Below are 18,957 nucleotides of genomic sequence, written 5' to 3' on the forward strand. Positions count from 1 at the left end.
GATAACCATGGTTAACTGACGAGAAACAATGATACCAAGCACCAGCCTCCTTTTAAAGTGTCCAGTGATGTCATTCTTACTTAATCATGACTGATTGATCGCCAGCCCTGTCCTCATCAACACCCACACCTGTGTTAATGGATCAATCACTAAAACGATGTTACCTTTTAAGGCAGGACTGCAATGATGTTGAAATGTGTTTTGGGGGTTAAAGTTCATTTTCTGGGCAAATATTGACTTTGCAAGTACAGTAATTGCTGTTAAGCTGATCACTCTGACATTCAGGAGTATATGCAAATTGCCATTAGAAAAAATGAAGCAGTAGACTTTGGAAAAATTAATATTTGTCTAATTCTCAAAATTTTTGTCCACGACTGTACTCTATCCTCCTCCTCCTGGACCTGTCCTCTGCCTTTGACACAGTGGACCATTCCCTATTACTACAGACCCTCTCATCCCTTGGCATCACAGACTTGGCCCTATCCTGGATCTCCTCATACCTAACTGACCGAACATTCAGCATCTCCCATTCACACACCACCTCGTCACATCGCCCCCTATCTGTCGGAGTCCCGCAAGGTTAAGTTCTAGGGCCCCTGCTCTTCTCCATTTACACTTTTGGCCTGGGACAGATCATAGAATCTCACAGTTTTCAGTATCCTCTCTATGCTGATGACACACAGATCTACATCTCTGGACCAGATATCACCACCCTACTAACCAGAATCCCTCAATGTCTATCCACTATTTCATCTTTCTTCTTCGCTAGATTTCTAAAACTTAACATGGACAAAACAGAATTCATTGTCTTTCCCCATCTCATGCGACCCCCCCAACGAACCTATCCATTACAGTAAACGACTGCCCACTCTCCCCAGTCCCACATGCTCGCTGTCTCATGGTGATCCTTGACAATGATCTCTCCTTAAAACCGCATATCCAAGCCCTTTCCACTTCCTGCCGCCTTCAACTCAAAAATATTTCACGGATCCGTACATTCCTAAAGCAAGAATCTGCAAAAACCCTAGTCCATGCCCTCATCATCTCCCGCCTTGACTACTGTAACCTCCTGCTCTGTGGCCTCCACTCGAACACTCTCGCACCCCTCCAATCTATTCTAAACTCAGCTGCCCGACTAATCCACCTGTCCCCCCGTTATTCCCCGGCCTCTCCCCTCTGTCAATCCCTTCATTGGCCCCCATTACCCAGAGACTCCAGTACAAAAGCCTAACCATGACATACAAAGCCATCCACAACCTGTCTCCTCCATACATCTGTGACCTCGTCTCCCGGTACTTACCTACACACAACCTCCGATCCTCACAAGATCTCCTTCTCTACTCCCCTCTTATCTCCTCTTCCCACAATCGTATACAAGATTTCTCTCGCGCATCACCCCTACTCTGGAACTCTCTACCACAACATATCAGACTCTCACCTACCATCGAAACCTTCAAAAAGAACCTGAAGACCTACCTCTTCTGGCAAGCCTACAACCTGCAGTAATCACCGATCGACCAAACCACTGCACGACCAGCTCTATCCTAACCTACAGTATCCTCACCCATCCCTTGTAGATTGTGAGCCCTCGCGGGCAGGGTCCTCTCTCCTCCTGTACCAGTTGTGACTTGTATTGTTCAAGATTATTGTACCTGTTTTTATTATTAGCAGACTGAAAACGCACCAAGCCGGAGGAACACCTCATAATGATGGAAGGTAATTAATAACACATAATTAATGTGAGGCCCCCACAACCAGGTAATGGGACAATCAGGACCCACCAAACTACACTGTAAGCAACCACAAAGAAAAAATGGTGGAAACGTCCACAGGGTACACAAAGTAGAAAAACCTTTATTTATTAAAATCTACATATACAAGGAAAAGATAGGGGCAAAGCCAGACACAGCGGCACAGCACACTTTGCAACAGTAAAGGTGGGAGAACACACATAATGATAAATGGTCACCAGCGCAAGTGCGTAGCCCAATCAACGTAAACAATATAATACCATAACAGCATGTTAGGGTGACCTTACCTAATATCGTATAGACAGGCACGTGTGGGCTCCCACCCTCCCCGACGCGCGTTTCGGAAGTAATACACTTCCTTCCTCAGGGGGCGTGCCAAAAAGAACGCCAGAGCGATATAAATACAAATGAAACCGGATGCAATCACCCTTGCTGCACGCTGAAGGCACACCTCCCCCGGCGCCGACGTCACCGCTGATGCTGGTACACATGGGGCCCCATGTGACCATAACAACAAGCGGTGAGTAACGTCGAGCAGGAGGAGGGCCAAAAACAACGCTGCAGCACCCAGCGGCCATCTTAAGTATGGTAAGCTTGCCATTACTACGCTGCAAAGCGCAGCTTAGCATAATGCAAGCCAACTATAATTCAAGATATAAAAGACATACAAACAAGGAAAAAGCCATTACATAACAGGGACTACATCATAAAAGAAAACTTGTATATGTATATACAAACTTGTATATGTACAGTGGGGCAAAAAAGTATTTAGTCAGTCAGCAATAGTGCAAGTTCCACCACTTAAAAAGATGAGAGGCGTCTGTAATTTACATCATAGGTAGACCTCAACTATGGGAGACAAACTGAGGAAAAAAAAATCCAGAAAATCACATTGTCTGTTTTTTTTAACATTTTATTTGCATATTATGGTGGAAAATAAGTATTTGGTCAGAAACAAAATTTCATCTCAATACTTTGTAATATATCCTTTGTTGGCAATGACAAAGGTCAAACGTTTTCTGTAAGTCTTCACAAGGTTGCCACACACTGTTGTTGGTACGTTGGCCCATTCCTCCATGCAGATATTCTCTAGAGCAGTGATGTTTTTGGCTTTTTGCTTGGCAACACGGACTTTCAACTCCCTCCAAAGGTTTTCTATAGGGTTGAGATCTGGAGACTGGCTAGGCCACTCCAGGACCTTGAAATGCTTCTTACAAAGCCACTCCTTCGTTGCCCTGGCGGTGTGCTTTGGATCATTGTCATGTTGAAAGACCCAGCCACGTTTCATCTTCAATGCCCTTGCTGATGGAAGGAGGTTTGCACTCAAAATCTCATGATACATGGCCCCATTCATTCTTTCATGTACCCGGATCAGTCGTCCTGGCCCCTTTGCAGAGAAACAGCCCCAAAGCATGATGTTTCCACCACCATGCTTTACATTAGGTATGGTGTTTGATGGATGCAACTCAGTATTCTTTTTCCTCCAAACACGACAAGTTGTGTTTCTACCAAACAGTTCCAGTTTGGTTTCATCAGACCATAGGACATTCTCCCAAAACTCCTCTGGATCATCCAAATGCTCTCTAGCAAACTTCAGACGGGCCCGGACATGTACTGGCTTAAGCAGTGGGACATGTCTGGCACTGCAGGATCTGAGTCCATGGTGGCGTAGTGTTTTACTTATGGTAGGCCTTGTTACATTGGTCCCAGCTCTCTGCAGTTCATTCACTAGGTCCCCCCGCGTGGTTCTGGGATTTTTGCTCACCGTTCTTGTGATCATTCTGACCCCACGGGGTGGGATTTTGCGCGGAGTCCCAGATCGAGGGAGATTATCAGTGGTCTTGTATGTCTTCCATTTTCTAATTATTGCTCCCACTGTTGATTTCTTCACTCCAAGCTGGTTGGCTATTGCAGATTCAGTCTTCCCAGCCTGGTGCAGGGCTACAATTTTGTTTCTGGTGTCCTTTGACAGCTCTTTGGTCTTCACCATAGTGGAGTTTGGAGTCAGACTGTTTGAGGGTGTGCACAGGTGTCTTTTTATACTGATAACAAGTTTAAACAGGTGCCATTACTACAGGTAATGAGTGGAGGAAAGAGGAGACTCTTAAAGAAGAAGTTACAGGTCTGTGAGAGCCAGAAATTCTGACCAAATACTTATTTTCCACCATAAAATGCAAAAAAAATGATAAAAAAACAGACAATGTGATTTTCTGGATTTTTTTTTCTCAGTTTGTCTCCCATAGTTGAGGTCTACCTATGATGTAAATTACAGACGCCTCTCATCTTTTTAAGTGGTGGAACTTGCACTATTGCTGACTGACTAAATACTTTTTTGCCCCACTGTATATACAAATGGGTCATATGTGTTTGTATCTTTATATGGCAGAGATATCTGTTTTAGTATGTCATTTGTACATTCGTGTATGTATTTGTGTATTCCTGTGCGCAGTTTTCTTTTATGATGTAGTCCCTGTTATGTAATGGCTTTTTCCTTGTTTGTATGTCTTTTATATCTTGAATTATAGTTGGCTTGCATTATGCTAAGCTGCGCTTTGCAGCGTAGTATTGGCAAGCTTACCACACTTAAGATGGCCGCTGGGTGCTGCAGCGTTGTTTTTGGCCCTCCTCCTGCTCAACGTTACTCACCGCTTGTTGTTATGGTCACATGGGGCCCCATATGTACCAGCATCAGCGGTGACGTCGGCGCCGGGGGAGGTGTGCCTTCAGCGTGCAGCAAGGGTGATTGCATCCGGTTTCATTTGTATTTATATCGCTCTGGCATTCTTTTTGGCACACCCCCTGAGGAAGGAAGTGTATTACTTCCGAAACGCACGTCGGGGAGGGTGGGAGCCCACACGTGCCTGTCTATACGATATTAGGTAAGGTCACCCTAACACATGCTGTTATGGTATTATATTGTTTACGTTGATTGGGCTGCACACTTGCGCTGGTGACCATTTATCATTATGTGTGTTCTCCCACCTTTACTGTTGCAAAGTGTGCTGTGCCGCTGTGTCCGGCTTTGCCCCTATCTTTTCCTTGTATATGTAGATTTTAATAAACAAAGGTTTTTCTACTTTGTGTACCCTGTGGACGTTTCCACCATTTTTTCTTTGTGGTTGCTTATACTGTTTTTATTATGTATACCCCTCCTCACATGTAAAGCGCCATGGAATAAATGGCGCTATAATAATAAATAATAATAATAATAATGGATTCTAAAATGGAGGGATGGTGGACTGTCAAAGAATGTTGCAAATGTTGGCATATGCAACAGATTGGGACTTATTATAAGTGAAAGGAGGACTTTATACTAATCAGACAGCAGATGGCGATAGTGTGTAAAGTTATATACTTGCTGTAATGTGGGGAGGGAAGCTCTCAGTGGTTGGTTGTTTTCTTACTTTCGGTTTTGCTTTTCTTCATGAATGTATTGTCTTCAGTGCACGGACTGTGTGACACTGAATTGTATCTCATGTTTATCCAGTATGAAGTAAATACTGTTTACTCAAGATATCTTGCTGATTGAAGCTCTCCTAAGTACAGCGGTGACTGCAAGAAGACGCACTCTGCAACAGGTTAAGGTACCGTCACACTTAGCGACGCTGCAGCGATACCGACAACGATCCGGATCGCTGCAGCGTCGCTGTTTGGTCGCTGGAGAGCTGTCACACAGACAGCTCTCCAGCGACCAACGATCCCGAGGTCCCCGGTAACCAGGGTAAACATCGGGTAACTAAGCGCAGGGCCGCGCTTAGTAACCCGATGTTTACCCTGGTTACCAGCGTAAAAAAACAAACAGTACATACTTACATTCAGCTGTCTGTCCCTTGCCGTCTGGTTCCTGCACTGACTGCTGGCCGTAAAGTGAAAGTGAAAGCACAGCACAGCGGTGAGTCACACAGCGGTGACTCACCGCTGTGGCTGTGCTCTGCTTTCACTTTACGGCCAGCAGTCAGGGCAGGAACCAGACGGCAAGGGACAGACAGCTGAATGTAAGTATGTACTGTTTGTTTTTTTACGCTGGTAACCAGGGTAAACAGCGGGTTACTAAGCGCGGCCCTGCGCTTAGTTACCCGATGTTTACCCTGGTTACCAGTGAAGACATCGCTGAATCGGTGTCACACACGCCGATTCAGCGATGTCTACGGGGAGTCCAGCGACGAAATAAAGTTCTGGACTTTCTTCCCCGACCAGCGATCTCCCAGCAGGGGCCTGATCGCTGCTGCCTGTCACACTGGACGATATCGCTAGCGAGGACGCTGCAACGTCACGGATCGCTAGCGATATCGTCTAGTGTGACAGTACCTTTATGGGCCCAGGCACCCCAGATAACCCCAGACATCCCAGGCACCCCAGATAACTCCAGGCAACTCCAGGCACTCCAGACACTACAGGTCTGCACTACAAGCTGAGGCAGAAGGATCCTGGTTTATAGCCCAGATAACGGAGCACACAGATAAGCTCTGTAAACAGAAGGAACTAAATCCAGATACAGAGTGACAGAGGAATTCAGCATCCCAGGAGCTGGATATAATTGCAGAGAATTCACAGGACATACAGGAGAATATCTTCAGTACAACTCTCTAAACAAGTAAGACTATATAAAGATGATGAGTAACACAGAACTGAAATTTACAGTAGCTAAACTGAATAGTGAAAATTATCAGTTATGGAAATTCAAAGTAGAGATGTTGTTATCTAAGGATGATCTATGGGAAGTAATTGTTGCAGCAAGACCAGATCAAGATAATCAGACATGGGATAAGAAGGATATACAAGCGAGAGCCACCATTAGCTTATTAGTGGATGATGCTCAATTAATACATATAAGAAATGAAGAAACAGCTAAGGGAATGTGGGAAGAATTAAGAAAACTGTATGAAAGACCTAGCTTGAATCACAAGTTGTTTTTATTAAGAAAGCTGTACAGTATGACATTGAGTGCAAATGACGATATGCAGAAGCACATATTCTCAATGATGGAAGTGATATCACAGCTAAGATCTATTGGTGAAGATGTTAAAGAAAGTCATGTAACAGCTATATTGTTGTGTAGTTTACCAGATTCATATACAGCCTTGATAAATGCCCTTGAGACGAGACCAGAAACTGACATTACATTAGATTTTGTGAAAACAAGACTAATAGATGAATATCAGAGAAGAAAAGAACAAAGAAATGATTCTTCTACTGAAAAGGACAGTGAAAACGCTCTTAAAGCTACAGAATTCAAAAAACTCTTTAATAAAGAGACAAGAGAATGCTTCAGATGTAAGAAAAAAGGTCATTTAAAGAAAGACTGTACCATATGGAAAGCAGAACAACAAAAATTACAACATAAAAAGCATACAGAGAAAGTAAAAAACACAATTTCCGATTCATGTGAGAATAATTGGAATGGCAGATTTAAAGTAACAGACAAGAAATCATCACTTGGTTGGTTTATTGATTCAGGAGCAACAAGTCATATGACAAGTGACAAGAATTTCTTTACTGATCTTGATTTAGATAAGAAAGAAGCCATTTATCTCGCAGATGGAAGCAAAATAACCGCAGAAGGTATCGGACAAGGTATGCTAAATTGTTCAAACAAGTTCGGGCAAGATTCAAAGATAATTGTACAAGATGTGTTGTATGTTCCAAAATTGGAAGGCGGATTATTATCTGTGAAACGTTTAACAGCAAAAGGACTTACAGTGAAATTCAAAGACAATGAGTGTGCAATTATTGCAGGAAACAAGGTGATAACCAAAGTCAAGGCAGATGAACAATTATATCATTTTGACACACCAAAGGAACAGATGAAGGTATGTACACATGATCACAAAAACTGTATTCACATGTGGCATAGACGTCTAGGACATAGACACCCTGACAGTATAAAGGAACTACAGAGAAAAGAATTGACAAAAGATTTAAAGATATCAGATTGCTCAATTACCATAAGATGTGATTGCTGTATAAAATCCAAAGCCACAAGGATATCTATTCCAAAAGAAAGTGAGATGAAAAGCGAAAGACCACTTGATTTGGTGCATACTGACGTATGTGGACCCATGAAAGTGACTACATCAGGAGGCAATAGATACATGTTGAGTTTTATAGATGATTACTCAAGATACACAGTCACATACTTAATTAAAAACAAAAGTGAAGTTTTTGATAAACTTGTAGACTATGTAACAAGATCAAGTAACAAATTTCAAAGGAAGCCAATTGTCATCAGAAGTGATAATGGAGGTGAATTTACAAGTCACAGAATAGAAGTCTACTTAAGACAAAATGGGATAGAACACCAGAAAACGGTTCCATACACACCTGAACAAAATGGAGTAGCAGAAAGGAAAAACAGAACTCTAACAGAGATGATAAGATGTATGCTGACGGATTCCAAACTACCAGAGAAATATTGGGGTGAGGCAGCAATGACAGCTACTTATCTACAGAACAGACTTTTTTCCAGAAAACTGACGAAAACTCCATATGAACTGTGGCAAGGTATGAAACCAAGTGTCAATCATTTAAAAGTTTTTGGATGTAAAGTTTTCATATTCATTCCAACAGAAAAACGTTCCAAACTTCAAAACAGATCCATGGAAGGAATATTTGTTGGATATAGTGAAAATTGCAAAGGATACAGAATCCTAGATCCCAAAACAGACAGAGTTACGGTGAGTAACAGTGTGACATTCATTGAAGATTTGAATGAAGATATTATGATTTCAGTTGAAACAAAAAATGAGAAAACCAATAATGACACAACTGAAGAAATATCTGATGAGAAAGAAGTAGAAGTTAATGAAGAAGAAAATACTGAAAGTGAAGAATCACAACTACAAACAGACACAGAACCAAGACGTTCAATGAGAGAGAACAAAGGAAAACCACCAAAACGTCTCTCATACAAGACAAGCACAAGAAAAATCTATGAGCCTACTTCTTGGGAGGAAATATCTAAACTGCCTGTAGGAGAAGACTATGATGAAACATTCGCTCCAGTTGTCAAACACACTACAATAAGAACTTTACTTACAGTTGCAGCAATGAAACAGATGCAACTGAGACATCTGGATGTAAAGACAGCTTTTCTGAATGGAGATTTAACAGAACACATTTGTATGGAACAACCTCCAGGATTCAAAGATAAAAGAAATCCAAACAAAGTTTGTAAACTACAGAAAAGCATATATGGTTTAAAGCAAGCAGCTAAAGCGTGGAATGACAAAATCACGGAAGTACTTACAAATGAAAAATTTCAAAGAAGCAAAGCTGATCCATGCTTATACACAAAAAGGCTGATTAATAGATGGATTTACATACTCATATATGTAGACGATATTTTGATTTGTTTTGAACAAGAAAGGGATAATGAAAACATTCTAAAAATCCTGAAGCAACATTTCGAAATCAAAGACTTGGGAAATGTAAAACAATATCTAGGAATACAAGTAGAAAGAGAAGAAGATGGAAGTTTCCTACTGAATCAAAATCACATGATTCAAGACATAACAGAAAAATTTGGATTAAAAGATGCAAAAACAGTAAAGTCTCCAATGGAAACTAATTATCTCAAAGAGATGAACAGTGAACAAAATATGCTACCAAATAATGAAGAATACAGAACAGCAATAGGAAAACTACTGTATCTAGCGACCGTTACAAGACCAGACATCGCAGCAGCAGTAGGAATCCTGAGTAGAAAGGTATCAAAACCAATTAAAGCTGATTGGAATGCCGTGAAGAGAGTAATACATTATTTGAAAGGAACTAGCAATGTTAAGCTGAAATTACCCACAAGCGATGATTGCATTTTAACAGGATATGTTGATGCAGATTGGGCTGGAGATCCAACTGACAGAAGATCTACCAGTGGACATATTTTTTTTCTCTCAGGTGGACCAATAAGTTGGACAAGTAAGAAACAGTCAATTGTGACACTATCTTCAACAGAAGCAGAATATGTTGCCGCAGCACATGCGAGTCAAGAAGTACTGTGGTTAAGACAATTGTTGACAGAATTAGGACAACCACAGTTGGCACCAACAAAACTAAAAGAGGACAATCAAGGATGTCTTGTTCTTGCTCAGATGGAAAGAGTCAATCCAAGAACCAAGCATATTGATGTGAAATATCATTTCTTGAGAGATCATCAGGAACAAGGAGTCTTGAAGTTAGAGTACTGTCCTACTGAAGAAATGACAGCAGACATTTTCACGAAGGCGTTGAATGCTGATAAACATCAGAGACTAATAAAAAAGTTGGGTTTGATTGAATAAGTCCTTACTGTTGAGAAAGGGTGTTGGCATATGCAACAGATTGGGACTTATTATAAGTGAAAGGAGGACTTTATACTAATCAGACAGCAGATGGCGATAGTGTGTAAAGTTATATACTTGCTGTAATGTGGGGAGGGAAGCTCTCAGTGGTTGGTTGTTTTCTTACTTTCGGTTTTGCTTTTCTTCATGAATGTGTTGTCTTCAGTGCACGGACTGTGTGACACTGAATTGTATCTCATGTTTATCCAGTATGAAGTAAATACTGTTTACTCAAGATATCTTGCTGATTGAAGCTCTCCTAAGTACAGCGGTGACTGCAAGAAGACGCACTCTGCAACAGCAAAGACAAGCAGGTACAGTCCAAATAATTCAAGACTTTAATCCACAATCTATTTGTTGGAAATTAGGCTGTGTTTTAGAGTTTAAAAGAACCCTTGTTCTTCCCTTTCTTATGAAAGGAGATGTGGATTTTGTTACAAGACGATTCACAGGTCGCTGTCCCTAGAATAGTCACGGAGTAGCTGAGGTAGCCCTGAGTGTTGCATGATCAGGAACAAGCCAAGGTTACAGGATACAACAAGCCCAGGTAACACAAGAGTGAAAAGCACCTTACAAGTAATCAGGAAGAATGTCATATACCAGGCAACGTATGACAGATATCAGACATGCATTGTTTACCTTTGGAACTAGATGCTGCAATAAAAGCAGATCAAAAGGGCCATAGCAAAAGTAAAAATCTGAGCAGAAGCTGTGGCTGGTTACTCCATGATATGGTACTGGAACCAGGCAAGGTCAGTAACAGCCATCTTTCCCTAATGATCTCCATTGAGTAATCAAGTCACAGCACTTTTAATTAATTTTTGGATGCTGAATCCAGAAATGATCTCAGTTTTTCTCTATCACGTCAAGTTTTTGAACTAAAGGATTTTTGTCTTCTCAAAACTATGTGAACTACTGTACCTAAAAAGTGTTGTTGTTTTTTTTAAATAGTACAAATATGAACAAAAAATGAAATATATAAGAAATAGGCATGACAAAGTTGTGACTACTCTTACAACTTACTCTTACTACCCCTCTCCGCACACGGCTGCAGGTTGGTACTCTGTATGTGTACCCTCTTATTTACATTATGCAGGCAGACTCTAGGCTCTATCTACGTTACTGTATGGGACTTTCCCTTTATGATTGACTCATGCCTTTGGTCCTGGCAAGCGTATGCCACATAGTATACTTGGATATATCTAGCTTACATTATGCACCTTATTGATAATACTTAGTATACAATCTTTTGCACTAGGCACTTTACTTTATATTTTTCTGCATACAGTGTATCTCCCTGCATTCTGCACCTTGTTTGAGAGCATCCATTATATATTTACTCCCTCTGGTTATCATATGCTCAGTTACTTCTATAAAACACCTATATGATCTTACTATTTGCACTATGCAACATATACTAACCTTAGTGATCTATATATGGTATTTTGTATATTTTGGTATCAGTGTAACCGACCGATTTCTTTGATATTTTTTTGCTCTATATATGTATTACTTGTCCCGTGTGTGGCACTAGTGTTGCCTCTTTTATCTTTTTTTCATTGCATTCCATTATTTGGTTTCTATTCATATTTTTGTATTTTATTTATATGGTTCTTCAATAAAACTGTTATATTTTAGCTCTTAGTGTCCATTTTTCTTTTGGGTTTCTACTCTTACAAGTTGCCACGTAGCTCTATATGAGTCGAATTGTAATCAGATAACAAGTCTTATTACAGATATCAGTGCAATTGTGCTTCTCTGGCAGGTAAGTTGGGGAGGAAACACTTGACGTGCTAGAAAAAAACTGACTACATTTTTGGAATCAGCATGCCAATTTTAGTATAAATCAGCTCAAAAACCTAACTCAACAGAAATTTTTTTTCAAATTGTTCCCCTGTGTTATGGGTGGCTGCTGCATTACATTCTATGGGGGCTGGGCTGCATTACATTCTATGGGGGCTGTGCTGCATTACATTCTATGGGGGCTGTGCTGTATTACATTCTATGGGGCTGTGCTGTATTACATTCTATGGGGGCTGTGCTGCATTGCATTCTATGGGGGCTGTGCTACATTACATTCTATGGGGGCTGGCTGCATTACATTCTATGGGGCTGTGCTGCATTACATTATGGGTGGCTGCTGCATTACATTCTATGGGGGCTGGGCTGCATTACATTCTATGGGGGCTGTGCTGCATTACATTCTATGGGGGCTGGGCTGCATTACATTCTATGGGGGCTGTGCTGTATTACATTCTATGGGGGCTGTGCTGTATTACATTCTATGGGGCTGTGCTGTAATACATTCTATGGGGACTGAGCTGTAATGCTGGATACAGCTGTAATTATGTTATATAGTCATGTTACACTCCCCTTACTTCTTGTAACCTACAGGCAATCCCCGCATACCAAACATGCGGAACAGGGACTCAAGCACTGTGCTCTAACACTCCCAATACTTGGCAGAGCAACAAGTGTTTGCGAGCATCCTAATCCTCTATCGAGTAATGAGAAATTCTGCGCACGCTGACTCATTACTAAAAGTAGTATGTCATGTTAGGAAGGGGTTAATAAAAGTACACAGGGGGAGGGGGGATGCATGTGAGCTCCAGCAAGTATCATGTCCCCATCACACAGAATTTTTTTTATATATTGTTCCATAAGTAAATGTAACTTCTCTTTACATTTATAGCTCCATCAATTCTCACCGTATATGAGGGAAATATTGTAGCTCTTTGCAAGTGCAGACCTCAATGACATACTTGTGGTTTTCTCACACAACTGCAGACGTGTTCTTACAAATTAGGTGGAATATTTTATTGGCACTTTCTGTTTCATTTCTCATTAACTCGGTGTTATTAAATCTTACAAGATGTAAGATTCATACACAATACACTTATATATAGACATTATGAAAGATAATTACTGCAAAAACTGGTCACATGCTCTATGGATAGTTGCTAAACACTTCATGAGTGAATTGATAAATTGCTACATGCACATATCACTGACTTTGAGGATCCTTTAACAAAAAAAAATTGACATCAACTATATATGTATCCATAGGAAAATAACATCATATTGGACAAGATTTAAAGTATTGGAAAGTGTGGTAGAGCGCCTCACTCAGCTTGACACAGAGGTATCTCTGGAACACCATCTCTTTAAGAAAGTGCTTGGTTTATTGTAGCAGCATAAACCAAGCTTAAAAGTAAATACAGCCCTCCAGGCAAAACAGCAAGACAAAGAAACAAAAGAAAGAAGACAGTCCTTTTTCCTAGCGGGATCAGACCGCTAACACACAGCAGTGTGCACGGTTCAGTTAGCGCACACAACTCCCTGGAGTCCTATCTCTCCAGGAACCACTGAACACTGGAAGCTCTGCCAGTCAGTCATTTAAGCCCTGACCTTGTGACTCCTTCATCATGTGATTGATCACATGATCTTGACATCACACAGGTCCTGTTTTTTCAGGAGATACGTGGACTTTCTCCCTTACGCTCTATGAATGTCCACTAAAACCAGCCCATTATATAATTTTATATATACCGTCCCAACATGCAGTGCTGGAGGAAACTTATCTGGTTTCACATCACTGACGCGATTATGCGCAGTGACACGTATCTCCCCTCCATCACTTCACCAGTGACTCTGTCACAAAAGTCTAAAGCACGTAAAAGTTGTAATCTGGCTAGTTGCTATTGTTCACTCTGTCTCTTTTATAAGTAAAACACAGAGACTGATTCATTAAGACTGGCATGTAATAAGAAATTCAGAGCATCTTATTCCAAAATAACTCTTTATTAAAAAGTCCACGCTATTTAAAGACGTGTTCTTAAATTTCTTTAAATAGTTATCATGAAAAAAGCAAGTTTGCAATTGACTTGCTTATTTTATTTTCCGCCATTCTCCTTTATTAATGAGAGATTTTATAATGGACAGCTATTCTCTATGAAGCCCAGCCTCCAGTGCCTGGCTGAAAGTGCACAGCAGTTACATTCCAGGAAAAAGTTTTACTCTAAGGGTATGTTTCCACGTTCAGGAAACGCTGCATTTTTGACGCTGCGTTGAGCCGCAGCTTCAAAAAAGCAGCGTCCAGATATTACAGCATAGTGGAGGGGATTTCATGAAATCCTGTCTCCACTATGCATTAAAAGACGCATGCAGCAGACCCGCGAAAACGCACATGCGGCGCATCTTTTAAGGACGCAGCATGTCCTTACATTGCAGAAACAACGCAAGGACAGCGCAGGTGACCTGCCAGTGAACTCTGGTGCAGATTTGGTCAGGATTTTACCTGCATAAAATCCTGACCAAATCCTGATGCAATCCTGAATGTGGACACATACCCTTAACATCCCAATCAGCTCTCTCCAGTCCATTGATTTCTATACAGCAGTTATCTGCAGTTACTGTATCTGCTCCCTCACTTCACCCCCAACACCACCCAAGCCTCCTCCTATCCTGCTCTCTTCTCTTTCATCTTCTGAAGAGATACAGTTCTAAATCACCAGCCAGGCAGCTTTTACAGCAGTTGTCTGCTCTTGCTGTCCAGAGATGTGTGCTTGTTGAAATTACGTGTTATTGTAACACCCCAGGAAACCGGTTGTTCCAGTGATGTTGCCTTCCTTTCAGGGAGTGTGGTGTCATGCCTGGAAGCAAGGAAGATCCCTTTAACAGGTGGTACACAAACATGCAACATATTTTGATTCCAAGCCAGAAGGGGGATCTCTGAACCCGGTTTCAGGGGAGCTCCCCCAGAAATATATATTCTGGCTTGGACGAGGAGTTGGTTAGTTCAGTAGAGTGAGGAGAGAGGAGTGAGCAGAGAGCTGGGGCCGTGCAACCACGTGTGGTGCTGCAGCTCCAGGATAGAGAAGCAGACGGGTTGCATTGATAGCAAGTGCCAGAGGGGAGAAGCACAGGAGAACTACGGAGCTGGAGTGGAGCTGTGATTGGGCTCGCTCTAAGCTGAAGTACAGGAACCAGGCACCGACGTCCCACAGCAGAACCGGAGGGCAGAAGACTCTAGCTGTCTATCTGCACCCACACCCAAAGGTGCAGCAATACATAGAGCCCAGAGTCATCATAGAGACCCCAGTAAAAAGGCTTGCATTGCCCACCATGCGAGTACAGTCCTAGGACAAGAACAGAGAGGACCTTGTTAGGAGCCACAGGCAGCAAGGAACTCGCCTCAAAGTGCGAGAAGGAAGGGTTACGAATAATGTTGAGCATTCCGATACTGCAATATTGGGTATCGGCCGATATTCGCGGTATCGGAGTTCCGATACTGAGTTCCGATACTTTTAGAATATCGAATACCGGAATCGGAAGTTCCCATAATGCAATGAGCCAGTTTGATTTTATTCAGCCAAAGAGGAACCCTAAGAAGTGTGGGCACATCCTGTTATGCATATTAGGCATGTTAACTAATGGCATGGCTGTGATAGGCTGCTGAAATGATGTCATGATGCACTACAAAAGCCACCACCGCCATTTTGGGTTCACTCTGCTGTGAATTTACTTAGGGACAGGTTGCTGCTATTCTGACTCTGAGGGACAGTTTGAGCTAGCGATTTGCCTTATTGTGCTTTACCCAGGCTATTTTAGCAACCGCTGTGTGAGAATTGAGAAGCTTTCTTTTGCCTTGCAGTGCTGTTCACGGCTGTCTGTGAGGTCTCTGTGTGTGAGTGCAGCTCACGCTGTAGTGTGTTCTGCAGCCACGTCCGGTTGTAGTCCGCTCAGCGTGCGTCACTGCCTCATACATTGTCCTTTTTTGCATTAGTGCAGCTCATTTTTCCTGATTTCTCCTATTAGTGTGGTTCCATCCGTATCCAGCTAGATTGTTTGAAAACACTATATAGGAGTAGATAGAGGAGATTTTCTGCAGCCTTGCCGCGCTGTTCACGGCTGTCTGTGAGGTCTCTGTGTGTGAGTGCAGCTCACGCTGTAGTGTGTTCTGCAGCCACGTCCGGTTGCAGTCCACTCAGCGTGCATCACTGCCTCATACATTGTCCTTTTTTGCATTAGTGCAGCTCATTTTTCCTGATTTCTCCTATTAGTGCGTATCCAGCTAGATTGCTTGCAAATAAGAGTAGATAGAGGAGCCTTTCTGCTGGCCTGTGTCCTGCAGCCCCAGCCAGATTAGTATTAGCCTATTTTTTGGAGCCTCATCTACTGCATTGTAGGTTACCTTCCTGTATTGCAATAGCTACAACAAGTTTGTGATACTATCGGTTTTACATATTTGGGCACATCCAGTGTCTTTTTGTGAAAAAAACAAAAAGTTAATAAAGTTCAACAAACACTCCACTTTACAGTTGTGTAGGCCACATTAGCTCATGTTAAAGTCTAGTCCACACTTTATAAAATTAGTGATTCTTATACCTGTTAGCAGTTGTTCAGGAATAAGCACACTAAGCCCTTAGTACTGTTCTGCCTATCTTTGTCAGTCTACCAAGATGAAGAAGGCAGGGAGTAAGGCACATGGTCGTGGGCATGGAATTTCTGCAGGGAGAGGACGTGGGGATTCTGTGCCTGCTGCGGGCACCGGTGACTCAGCATCCCCCAGTTTTACCAGGGAACAGTCCTTTATGTGCAGCTTTGAAGGAGCTCGCCGTACCCCACTGCTGCGGGACGAACAAATTGAAGCCGTTGTAGGATGGATGGCAGCTAACGCATTGACTTCAATTAGTTCCAGATCCTCTCAGGTCCAGAGCACTGAAGAGCACCCATTGGTCTCTTCACCACCTGCCAAATTGCCCAGGCAGTCAGAGAGCCCTGGACAGGAGCCATCTCTACTTCTGTTCTCTGAATCTGTTGGCTTGGAAAGAGGGGGCCAGCCAAGCATTCGAGAATTTGAAGAGGTAGTATGCAGTGATGCGCAACAGCTTTGTCTCTCTGAATCTGAAGAGGCGGGTGGGCCAGTGCCTATGGTCAGCACACCTCAGTACGCATCTGATGATGAGACTCAGGTGCCACATTCTGGTGCGTACTGTGCTGTCATTGACTACCCAGGAGAAGCAGTCGTTTGAAGAGGGTAGTGTAGATGATGAGGTCCTTGACCCATCATGGCGTGAGGTACAGGAAGATGGTGGGAGCAGCTCTGAGGAAGAGATTCTCCAAATGGCAAAAAAATGAGGGAGAGGGAGGGGGCAGACTCTGTTGCCTGTAGCCTCCACTTCAGCACCAATTAGGAGCATGCCTCTTCCAAAACCCAAAATGGGCGCTCCCAAGACTTGCAGTGCCTGGTCCTTTTTTGACACAGCTGCAGATGACATTTGCTTTGTCAAATGCAAGCTGTGTAATAAGAAAGTCAAAAGAGGCAAAAGGGGCAGCAACCTCAATACCACAAATATGTGGAAACATGTGCGGACCAAGCACGTGGTGGAGTTACAAAGACACACTGAAGACCTAGGCCAACCTACAGCTCCACCTACCACCTTTTCAGCTCGTGTTGTAGCCTCTTCCTCCAGCTCACACACAGCTGGTTCGGCTTCCTCACAGGATCGTCATGGAAGAACCTCTGGCACTGTTGTACAGACACACAGTGTCATTACACCCACAGCACCACGTTCCCTGTCATCCTCACACTCCCAGGCCAGTCTACAGCCATCGATAGCACAGGCATGGGAGAAAAGGCGCTCATACTTGGCAAACCACCCCTGAGCACAGGCTCTGAATGCTGGCATTACAAAACTACTTTCCCTTGAAATGCTCTCATTCAAGCTGGTGGAGACTGACACCTTCCGTAACTTCATGGCATTGGCAGTCCCACAATACAACGTGCACAGCTGCTTTTATTTCAGCAGGCATGCCGTCCCTGCCCTGCAAAAGCATGTTGAGCGAAAAACTAGACATGCACTACTAAACGCCATCAATAGCAAGGTCCACCTGACTACTGATGCGTGGACCAGTAACCATGGACAGGGACGATATCTTTCACTCACTGCCCATTGGGTAAATGTTGTGGAGCCGGGTACAGATCTTGAGAGTGGCTCTGTATGTGTTCTGCCAACTCCAAGGATTGCAGGAATCCAGTCTGTACACATTGACTCCTCCTCATACTCCAGTTCCTCTGAATCAGCGTTGCAGGAGCCATCACAGTCTACCTCCACATGGACCCGTGAATGCTTACCTGTTACGACCGATAAGAGCACAGCCGTGGCCAAACGTCAACAGGCCGTATTGAAATTAACTTCTTTGGGGAATCGAAGCCACACAGCGCAGGTGCTCTGGAATGCCAGGAGAGCGACGTGTGGTTTGTGCCAGCGAATCTCCAGCCAGGCATGATAGTGTGTGACAATGGCCGAAATCTGGTGGCAGCTCTGGGCCTAGGCAACCTCATTCACATCCCATGTCTGGCACATGTGCTCAACTTGGTCGTGCAGAGTTTTTTGAGGGACTATCTGGATCTTGATGCACTGCTGCATAGAGTGCGCTCACTTGCGGCGTTCCAGCATGGCAAGATTGCGCATTGCAGCTCTGCAGTGACGATTCCGCCTTCCGGGACATCCAATCATATGTGACCTACCCACCAGGTGGAATTCAATGTTACATATGTTGGAGAGGTTGTGTGAGCAGCAGGCAGCAGTAATGGAGTACCAGATGCTTCAGGCGCAAACAAGTCACACTGAGTGCCATTCACACTTCACCACCACTGAGTGGGCCTCTATGAAGGACATCTGCCATGTTTTGCATGCCTTTGATGATTCCACACAGATGGCAAGTGCAGATGATGCACTAGTCAGCATGACTATCCCCCTTATCTGCCTGCTTGAAAAAACACTGCAAGCCTTAAGGGAGGAGGTTGTGGAGGATGAGGAGTCACAAATGCCATCTGCTTCTGGACAGTCTGCGCAACGTGGTTCCTCACAAAGGCCTAGGCA

At 43.0% G+C, this 18,957-nt stretch overlaps 1 long non-coding RNA gene across 1 annotated transcript in view; it reads left to right on the forward strand.

The window, feature by feature from the left end:
- The first annotated feature begins 10,197 nt into the window (after positions 1 to 10,197).
- The window catches only part of LOC138672025 (uncharacterized), a 46,930-nt gene continuing 38,170 nt past the window's right edge, over positions 10,198 to 18,957 (forward strand). The window contains exon 1 of the long non-coding RNA XR_011319536.1: positions 10,198 to 10,383. This is a non-coding gene — a long non-coding RNA (uncharacterized lncRNA). The remainder of the gene's footprint in view (positions 10,384 to 18,957) is intronic.

This window comes from Ranitomeya imitator, chromosome 3 (genome assembly GCF_032444005.1).
Source record: "Ranitomeya imitator isolate aRanImi1 chromosome 3, aRanImi1.pri, whole genome shotgun sequence".
NCBI classification, from domain to species: Eukaryota; Metazoa; Chordata; class Amphibia; order Anura; family Dendrobatidae; genus Ranitomeya; species Ranitomeya imitator.